The sequence below is a fragment of the Arachis stenosperma genome, chromosome 9 (assembly GCF_014773155.1).
Source record: "Arachis stenosperma cultivar V10309 chromosome 9, arast.V10309.gnm1.PFL2, whole genome shotgun sequence".
NCBI lineage: Eukaryota > Viridiplantae > Streptophyta > Magnoliopsida > Fabales > Fabaceae > Arachis > Arachis stenosperma.
Window position 1 is genome coordinate 123,831,356 of NC_080385.1, and position 10,248 is coordinate 123,841,603.

General features: G+C 29.0%; 1 pseudogene; it reads left to right on the forward strand.

Moving 5' to 3' along the window:
* Positions 1-4,308: 4,308 nt before the first annotated feature.
* Positions 4,309-8,284, forward strand: LOC130947434 (vacuolar protein sorting-associated protein 24 homolog 1-like; annotated as a pseudogene).
* Positions 8,285-10,248: the final 1,964 nt, after the last annotated feature.

Below are 10,248 nucleotides of genomic sequence, written 5' to 3' on the forward strand. Positions count from 1 at the left end.
ATTTATAAACTCTATTTTCAATTTACAATAGTTTAACCATGATAACTGAAAACAAAAAATCCAGCAAAGTAAAGGCAGCAACCTAAATCACACCACCATGTCACATTCACTTTCTCCTATTTGTACATATTATATGACATGTAAAGTATACCTCTTACTAAGATGATCATTATCAGACCAGTGAATATGAAACACATTAACATTTTGAGTATTCTGATTTCTGTTTCTAAACTACCTATTCTCTATACTAATTTAACCTACCAATCTTCATAATCAATCTCTAGTTTTACATCAGTTTTTGGGACTTCTTTTGGACCTTCAGCAACAATTACATGTTCATTTTTTTCAACCCATTTAAAAAAATTGCAGTGGCTCTCCTTTTAAAAACATTGAATAAAAATGTTAATCCTACATAAAGAGTGAAACCAAGATGATGCTATCATTCATACAAAATTAAACTCACTCAGTATCTTGGACAAGTATGAAATAACTTATCTAAATTCTGTGATATTCCAGATTTCTTAATCAAAATTTTTAAACCGCAGAAACAAGGTTTTTCATCGTTTTTCATTCTTCTTCGCATGGATGAGCTCGAAGCATAGCTATCATGTGAGTGCGACGATAACCTACTACTGGAACCTCTACTTCTGCTCCCCATCATGGCGTCGAAATCGATTTTCTCCTCCCTCAATAGTTACTGGATCTGCAACAACACTCAAGCAATATATTCATGTTCATGAAAAGATGGAAATTAGGGTTTATTTAATTGAATTTTAGAGATTAAGTTGATATATTTTGTTAAATATATCTCGTCAGCAACACACACAATATACCAGGTATAATTTTGTACTATCACTTTATGTCCTAGGTCAATAAATTTTTAATGGCAGCATGAAGAACTTAACGAAAGGACCAACGTAATTTAAAAAAAAAATTATCTAGAGACTAATTTAACTAGCGGCTCAATAGGTACTATCGTGCTTGTTCAGCCGCTTTTCTATTATTCTTAACAAATTAATTTTATATTTTTATTTTTAAAATTTTAAATTTAATAAAATTATTTAAATATTAAAAATGAAAAATTTAAAAACAAAAATATTTTTTAAAATTATTTAATTTTTAGAATATATAAAATTTAAAATTTAAATTAAATAAAAAATTAAAAGATTTTATTATATTATTATTATGTGTAAAAAAAATCAAAATAAAGATTAAAAAATATTATTTACAAATGGATTATTTATAAATGTTATTAGGTTTATTTATTTATTTTTAATAATATTTAATTTGAATTAGAGATAAAAAATTATATTTAAAGTATTCTTTATTTTTAAGCATAATTCTAATTAATAAAAAATATTTTTTTATTTATTATCCAATTTTTAAAATTATCTTTAATTTTATTATTTTTTTAAAATTGTTAACTTATATTTTTATGATTGTCTCAACGCCACTGTACATTATATGGTTCTCCTTTTTTGTCTTTTTTTCTTTCATTTTCTCTTCACTCTATAGTTACTAATTATCACCAAGTAATATTATCACGATTTTTTATTTTGTCTATCACTTTGCTTTGTAACAAATTATTCTGTTAACTTTTTTGAATTGTTGAAGTTTTGTTAAATAAATTATTTTTTTGTCTTTTGAATATCTAAATATATAAAAATTATAATTTTTTTCTTGATGTGCATGTTAGTTGTCTTATTTTGTTTGATTAAGAAGAAATTTAAGAAAAAAACATTCAAAATTTTTGCTATATTAGCAACATTTGATGTCGATAATTCTAAAACATAATATGAAAATATATTATTTTTAACTAAATAATAAAAAAATAAAAATACATCATTGTAAGTTTTTTAATTAATAATTATAAATTGAAGTCGCAGTTTAATATAGTACCTTGGACAAAAAGTAATCATTGTTATCGTATTTGACTACTACTATATAAGTTTTATGTTTATTTTATTATATGCACATTAATTAAAATGTACTTTATTATTTCATTTTGCATGTTTTTAAATAATGTCATCGTATTATAAAGGTGAGATTAATTTATCATTTGAATATTATCGCTAAAAAATAGTTACTTAAAGTGAAATGATATATAAAGAGAAATAGAAAAACTTTGTAATTAGTTAGAAAATTTCATATCTCTCTTTCTCCGAACTCAATTTTGTTATTAAATTTTTTTAGGTAAAAATATTTTTAAGTTTCTATATAATAAGTATCATTTAAATTATCTAATACATAAAATGTCATATCTTATTATTTATATTCAAAATTAAAGTTAATTTTTGTTATTTTTTTACTTTTTTTATTTTCTAAATTAGCCTATATATTATCAACTTATTTCTATTATTTATGCGATAATTTTTTTCTTCTAGTAGTCATTCATTAATAAATGTTAAATTACCCACATTCAAATTTATTCTCTTAAACCACTTTTAATCATATGATTTGAATCGTTTAAACAGGAGTTCTTTAGACTCTAAAATTTTTAAAGTAAAAAAATACAATAAAATAAAATAATCTAAAAAATAAAAGATATGTAAAAAACTAATAAATTAAAGCTTACATGCCCCATGAGATAAAAAAAAAGAAAATAATAATGAAGATTAAACTAATAAAAAATATATATTCAGATATTTATTGGATTGTCAAATTATTTAAAAAATTAAAATTAATTAACAAAATTCTTATCTTATCCCATTTTAATGTTATATGGAGTTTGTTCACTTTATCATTAATATATGTATATTTTTTGTGTCCTATGTATAACAAATACAATACTTTACATAATTAAATATCAAATCTAGTACTCAAACTAATTAATTATTTAGAAAATTAGTATACTAATATTTTAAGAAACACTTGATAGGTGTGATTTTCTTGCATGCATTATATACTAATTAAATAACTAAGCCAGTATGCCAAACAAATAATATTGTAAAAGACAAAATTAATAAACTTTTTTGTAATATAATTTATTTATTTTAGTTTAATTTAAAAATATTTATATACTCAAATTTTAAATACAATATTCTAAGTAATCAAGAATTTTAGAAAATTAAAAAGATTATCCCATTAAAAACAATTTAAAAAGAAAAATGTTAAAAAAATATTTATAAAATTTTTTCATCCCATCATTCACAGATAGTTAAATACAGACATGTCAAAAAATAAATAAAATGTACATATAAAATGTAAAGAAATTATTTTTTTTGTCAAATCAAATTAATGAGAGAAAAAGGCATAATGCTATTTGTTTATGTGAAAAATTGGTAACAAATTAAAAAAATAAAAAATGAATTAAAAATATAGATTGAGTAAGTAAATTGAAAAAAAAAATTGTAACCGCAGTGAAGGAAGGCAAAAGAGAAGGATGGAGACAATTCAATTGAGAATGATAAAGAAATGAAAAGAAAAACATAAAAAGAAATACAAAAATGATAAATTTTTTTAAGAAGTTACAACAAAAACTCTAATAAAATAATAATTAGAGTGAAGCTAAAGAGTACATTGTACTTAGAACAAAATGGTACAAACTAAAACTAAGATAAAACTAAATAAAATATAATTTAAATGAATATCGCAAATATAATAAAATTTACCAAAAATTACTTATCACTTGATGTATGAATTTGTTTTCCTCGTCTAATACTTTCTTGATAACTGGCACGCTTCCTGGCAACAACGTGTTGCTGCCTCTTTTCTTCACTCATATTTTGTCTTCGTTGTCTGGCATAGTTTTGCCAAGTTCCTCGACTACTTGCACGTGAATCTTCCATTGGTATGTTATCAACTGTAATTAATCAAAGAAATATATAAAAATAGTTTTACACTTTTATTTAATGAAAAAAAATAAATTATAGTAAATTTTACATTATATTTAGGCAAAGAAAGAAGAATGTCGGAGAAGATGGAAGAAAAATAAAAAAAAAATTTCTATTATCGAGTAATCAGTGAAGTGAGAGAGATTAAGAGGAGAAATTAGTATCCTATTAATTATTATAGATGAAGATGAAAATTAAGTAATAGAAATTTTGTAACTGATATAATGGCGTGGTATGAGAGAAATTAACAAAAAAAGTTATATTGATATGATCGTGAATGAAAATAACGTAGTAAAAATTCTGTAACAGAAAGTAAATTATTAAAAAAGGTAAAAATAGAAAAAAAATTGGATACCAAAATGAGTTTTTTCATTATATATTATTATGGATTAAAAAAATCATTCCGAAATAAAAATGGGATACTTAATCTTTTTAGAAACTAATTTGAATATTAACGCTTGTCTTGTCCTGTCACCCCACTCCCCCCCTCTCTCTCTCTCACTCAGTGGCATGTTACATCCATAAGACCATAACCCTGTCTCCGGCTCTCCGATGCGTGCTCTCCCTGTTCGCGTTGTCGCGCCTTTGCTGCCCTGCCTTGTGCCGTCATGCCATAGATGCCCTGCCTCGCGTCGTCTCTTCCCTCGAGTATGGCTCGCTGCTCGCCTCTGCCCACTTTGATATATTTTCTTTGATAATTTTCCTCTAACCAGCTATCGCATTCGTTTTTATTATTCCAAAAATCAAATCCCTAATTTTTCAACCTATCCCTGTTACGATGTTTTCTTCCTTTTGCTGGTCGCTGCCATCGCTCCTCTCTACTCTGCTGCTGCTTCCCCCTCTGGTCTCTGCGCTGCCTCTAGCAGCAGTAGGTTTTTGCGTTGTCCCTTCTTGTTCTGCTTCTCGTCTATCTGGTTCAATTCCTGTGATTATCATGTGTTTGTCTTTTGAGGCTATAATTTCTGCTTGGAATTTACACACTTTTTCCCCCTTCAGTTGATTTATATTTCTGATCCTTTTCTGATTGTTGTTTCTGAATTGGATTGAGGAGTTACATAACAGAAATATATTAGGTTGTTGATGATGCAGTTACAGTTGAAATTTAGTAGTCCTATATATATTATTCTGATTTCAGGCTTTCAGCAATTTGCAGTGCACGGACCATTGTGGTTCTGCATTTAATTGGTAGCTCTTTGCTTTGATGCAAATCAGCAAATGTGACTGCATGCTTTTGTTCTGTGTTTCTAGAAGAATGAAGACATTAGTTGGGTTTAGGTAAGGTACATAAATACTTGGATGTTTATATAGGTTTTTATTTGATCTAGTTATGGAATGAAAGTTAAGATTTATCATTTTCTATTTGCGTTTGTGAATTTCAAAGTTGACCTGCAGCCTTTTTTTTAGATCTATATCTTACATCTGCAAGATAAAACTAGATCTTTTTATTTTTCACTGCTCATAAGATAAAATTATTCTGTCCAGCTGTATTAATGTCTCTGTTGCTTTCAAGATATTCATGTTCTTCCTATGCTTTTGCAGTCCTCAGGAACTGAGGTGTGCTGCTTGTCTTGAGCTTTGGGCTAGAGTTCTCTGACCGTTTTACACGCAGAAGGTTTTGTCCCTTTCTTTAGCTGTCTGTTGCTTTTCCTTTGAAGAAACTGTGAAGTTTTATTAATAGATATTAATATGGGAGAAAACTATTTCCAATGCAAGTCTCCCCATTTTCTTACATCAATTCCCACCTTTGAAAATATATGCAGAGAATGCATATTTTCTTCTTGTTGATAGGGGGAAAGTTTTTAAATGAGAAAGGAGGAAAGTACAACAAGGGAGAGGATAAGAAATCCTCTAAAATAAGAAAAGAAACATGGAACTTTACACAGTAAAAACATAAGCAAAGTTGTTCAGCATCTATTATCGTTACATGTTTATTCATAGTTGATGTGTATTTATGTGTATGTATCATCTTTTCATATGCCAATTTCTTACGGAGATCCTTTGCTAAAGGTCTATTACTTTTCAGATTTTTGCATATGTGTCTCAACTTCACCCGGTTGTTCTTCCAGAGGACTTAATTGATAATGAGACTGTGACACTTGATCAGGTATTAAGGTGTGATTCATATTTATATATGTTTATTGGTGCCTTTTGCAAAATTATCTGAAGTATTCAGCCAAAAAAAAAAAGTTTAAAGTAGATTTAATGTATCCTATACATAGGTAATTAAAGATGACTATTTGTTTTAACTTTCAATATTTTTAATGAATGGTACTAACTTAGTAGGTTGACATCTTCTCAACCCACGTCTAACAGATTGCTTTTGCATATCACGTCTATGCTTTTCTTTCCAATTTTGTATTAGGAAAATAAAAATTGGCTCTCTTAGATGAAAAAGGCATGCCATGATGTTTTACTGACTGCAGTAAGCTAAATTGGTGGATATTCTCTCTAACTTATATTCATAATTGGTCATTAGTCATTACTCATTTATATTATTGCAATTCTGAAGCTGAAATCTTGCTTTGGTGTTTATTCTTGGGAGACTTTTCAGATTGAGAATGTTTGATTCCTAAGCTTTTCGTTATGCATAGCATCAAATTCCAGTCATCTACTTCAATTGAAAATAATATATTTTTGAATTAATTATCTTCTGGGGGTTGCAAGATTCATTCTTTTCTTTCTGATCCCAAACTAAAAACGAAGGCAGAAAAACAATTTTGTTGGTTTTAGGATTATTGAGAAATGGAGAAGGTAATAAACATTCTGAAGCCGAAGCCGAACCCTCAACAGTTGTTGAGAGATTGGCAGCGTCGCCTTCGCCAGGAGTGTCGCAACATTGAGCGCCAAATTCGCGGTATTCTCTCTTTAAACCCTAATTTCTTCTTCTCATCCTCTTCCTATTTTATCGTGGCTGATTTTTGTGTTTTTTCAATTAGTCAGATATACAGAGAGAAGAGAAGAATGTACAAAAGGCGATTAAAGAAGCTGCGAAGAGGAACGATTTATGGGCTCTGCAAAGGTCAAAATTTTCGGCACTTTTTTTTTTGTTTACTTTTGAAACTAAACAGTTCAAATAACGAAGTCACTGTTTTGGAATTTGCAGGCCCTTGCTAAGGAACTTGTGAGATCCAAGAAAACAATAAACAGACTTTATGAAAATAAGGCACAATTGAATTCAATATCAATGCACCTTGGAGAAAGTGTGGGTAAGTTTCACCATGTTTTTATTTTACTTATCAAATAGTGAACCTTTATCCAAGTCAGAAAAGAGTTTATGCTAGCAATTGAAAAGGAAGATTGGAGGTAATTAGGTCAGTTAGGCTGGTCAGGATCAGGATGTGGATGGAATCAAATTTCTATTTGGTGAAAAGTGCACCATCATTGTAATGGATACCCTTTTTGTGTTGTATATGTTGTTCTGTTCAAATAATAAGCTGAGAACCATTTGTTTTTGATTGAGTCAATGCACTTATAGCAGTGGTGTGACAACCATATATGTTCTTGCAACAATTGTTATTTGGTACTTAAGTTTAGCAGTTAGTTCTCATGTCAGATTTGTGTTGTTAAAATCTCTTTATTGTGCAATTCATGGTATTGTTTGCTTTTGCAGCAATTGCTCGTACTGTGGGACATCTATCCAAGAGTGCCGAGGTTATGAAGCTTGTCAATAACCTCATGAAGGCTCCTGAAATGGCTGTGACAATGCAGGAGTTCAGCAAAGAAATGACAAAGGTATGCGAGACCACTTTCTTGTTAGAGAACATATTTTCCTTGTACTTAATCAGGAATGATGTATCTTGTAGGCAGGAGTTATCGAGGAGATAGTTAACGATGCTGTTGACTCGGCTCTAGATTCTGAGGACATAGAAGACGAGATTGAAGAAGAAGTTGACAAGGTACTGACAGAAATAGCTGGTGAGACAGCTGCAGAGCTCCCCGAAGCCGTCTGGAAACAAAAGTTGAAGCAACCTGAACAAAGGGTTGGAGCCAGTGGAGGGGTATGTGCAAGTTCATTCTCTTTGTGAAAAGGCTCTTTCCTTGACACAGTTTACACTAATTTTGGAACATTATATAAATGCAGGAAGAGGCTATAGCTGAGGGTGTTGATGATGAGGAAGAAATGGAAGAAATAAGGGCAAGACTTGCCAAAGTTAGGTCATAACTCATAAACAAGGCTTCAGTACCTAATAATATACATTGCAAGAGAAGATGTGGAGAGAAGTTTGCATCCTGTTTGTGATAGTTTGATTGGAAAAGAGAAATAATGGGATGGGACAGATTGTATGTAATACACGAAAGTTGTATGAATGGGTAATAGATCTTTTGGGACTCTACATGATCAACGCCCGAATATATTAGTGTCTTTTTTCGAAAGGATTTTGTTATTGTTTTTGAATTTTCTCAGCGTTTTCGATCTACGTTTTCTTCTATTTCTACGTTCTTTGTGTTTCTCTTCGTTCGTTCTCTGCATTCTCTTTTTTCGTTTTTTGCGATTTCTTTCGTTCTCTGCGTCTTTGAAATCAACCTCTAAAATCAGTTTTGAACAGTTGTCTTATTGTTGAAGATAATGAATGATTCAAGTTTAGATTGTCAATTGAACTAGAGCAAAGTGGATTATTGTTTTGAATTCAATCAAGGGATTGAGGTGTGGTTCGATTCTAGTTAATGTTTTTGTTAGTAGTTTATAACTTTATAGGTGAATAATGTTTTTCTTTGTGAAAATTGCTGTTCATCATTGATGGTTTGAATTGAATTTAATGTAGGAATTCTGCATTAAAGAAAATATTTTTGTGTATTTGCAACAAATTTCGGTATAAAACTAAGATATTTATGTGTATTGTTTAAGGATTTTCGGTGTATGTATACTGATAAGTTCTGCATAATTTAAAACTCTTCTTCTCCCTCCTCGTCATCTTCTGCTACTTTTTCTTTTTCATCATCATCATCATTATCATTTTTTATTTCTTATTCATCTTTTTCTTCTTGTTTTAACTTTTCAAGTTTTTTCTTATTTTACTCTCTTAACAAGAATAAAAACAAAAAAAATCAAACAAAGAAGAAGAAAAAACACATAATGCTGTAAAATTATTTGAAAGATGATAAACTTACATTCATTTAACTACAAGAAAGAAATAAGAAAAAAAAGAACAAAAAAATGCAGCACTAAAGGAAACATTGTTGTGTATTTGCAGCAAATATTGGTGTAAATTAAGATATTTATGTGTATTGTTAAGAATTTTTTGTGTATGTGTACTGATAAGTTCTCCATAATTCAAAACTCTTCCTCTTTCCCCTCCTCATCTTTTGCTGCTGCTTCTTCTTTTTTTCATCATCATCACCATATTTTTTTCTTATTCATATTTTTCTTCTTGTTTTACCTTCTCAAGTTTCTTCTTGTTTTACTCTCTTAACAAGAATAAAAAAAAATCAAACATAAAAGAAGAAAAAACACATAATGCTATATGATTACTTGGAAGAGGATGAACTTACATTCATTCAACTAAAAGAAAGAAAGAAATAAGAAAAAAAGAAGAAGAAAAAAATGCAGCATTAAAGGAAATATTTTTGTGCATTTATAGCCAATTTCGGTGTAAAACTAAGATATTTATGTGTTTTGTTTAAGAATTTTCAGTATTTTTGTATTGATAAGTTCTGCATAATTCAAAACTCTTCTTCTTCCTCCTCCTCATGTTCTGTTGCTTCTTTTTTTCATCATCATCACCATTTTTTTTTTATTTTTTCTTATTCATCTTTTTCTTCTTGTTTTACCTTCTCAAGGTTTTTTTGTTTAACTCTCTTAACAAGAAAAAAAATAATAAAAATCAAATAAAGAAGAAGAAGAAACACATAATGCTACAAAATTATTTGGAAGATGATGAATTTACATTCATTCAACTAAAAGAAAGAAAGAAATAAGGAATGCAGCATCAAAAGAAATATTTTTGTGTATTTGCAGCAAATTTTGGTGTAAAACTAAGATATTTATGTGTATTGTTTAAGAATTTTCAGTGTTTTTGTACGGATAAGTTTTGCATAATTTAAAACTCTTCCTCTTCCTCATCTTCTGTTGTTTCTTCTTCCTCTTCTTTTTATTTCATTTTTCATAATTCTGTTTGAATTCAGCTTCGAAACTTTTTTCACTTTTTGCGACGATTTTGAGAGATTTTTAGGAGATTTTGATCATTGTTTGAATTTTGAGTGTTGCGGTTTTGATTGAGGGAGAATAACCGTTTGTCATAATAGTTTTTGCACTATTCAAGAGTTGGAGAAGCGCTTGTTAACACACAATCTAAACTGAGGGTTGTTTTTGTTGGGTTTAGGCCAACTTACATGAACTTGTGTGCCAAAACGACTTGTATGTGTAGCAGGCATTTTCTCAAAAAATGATTTAGAGATTGAATTTTTGTGTGATTTT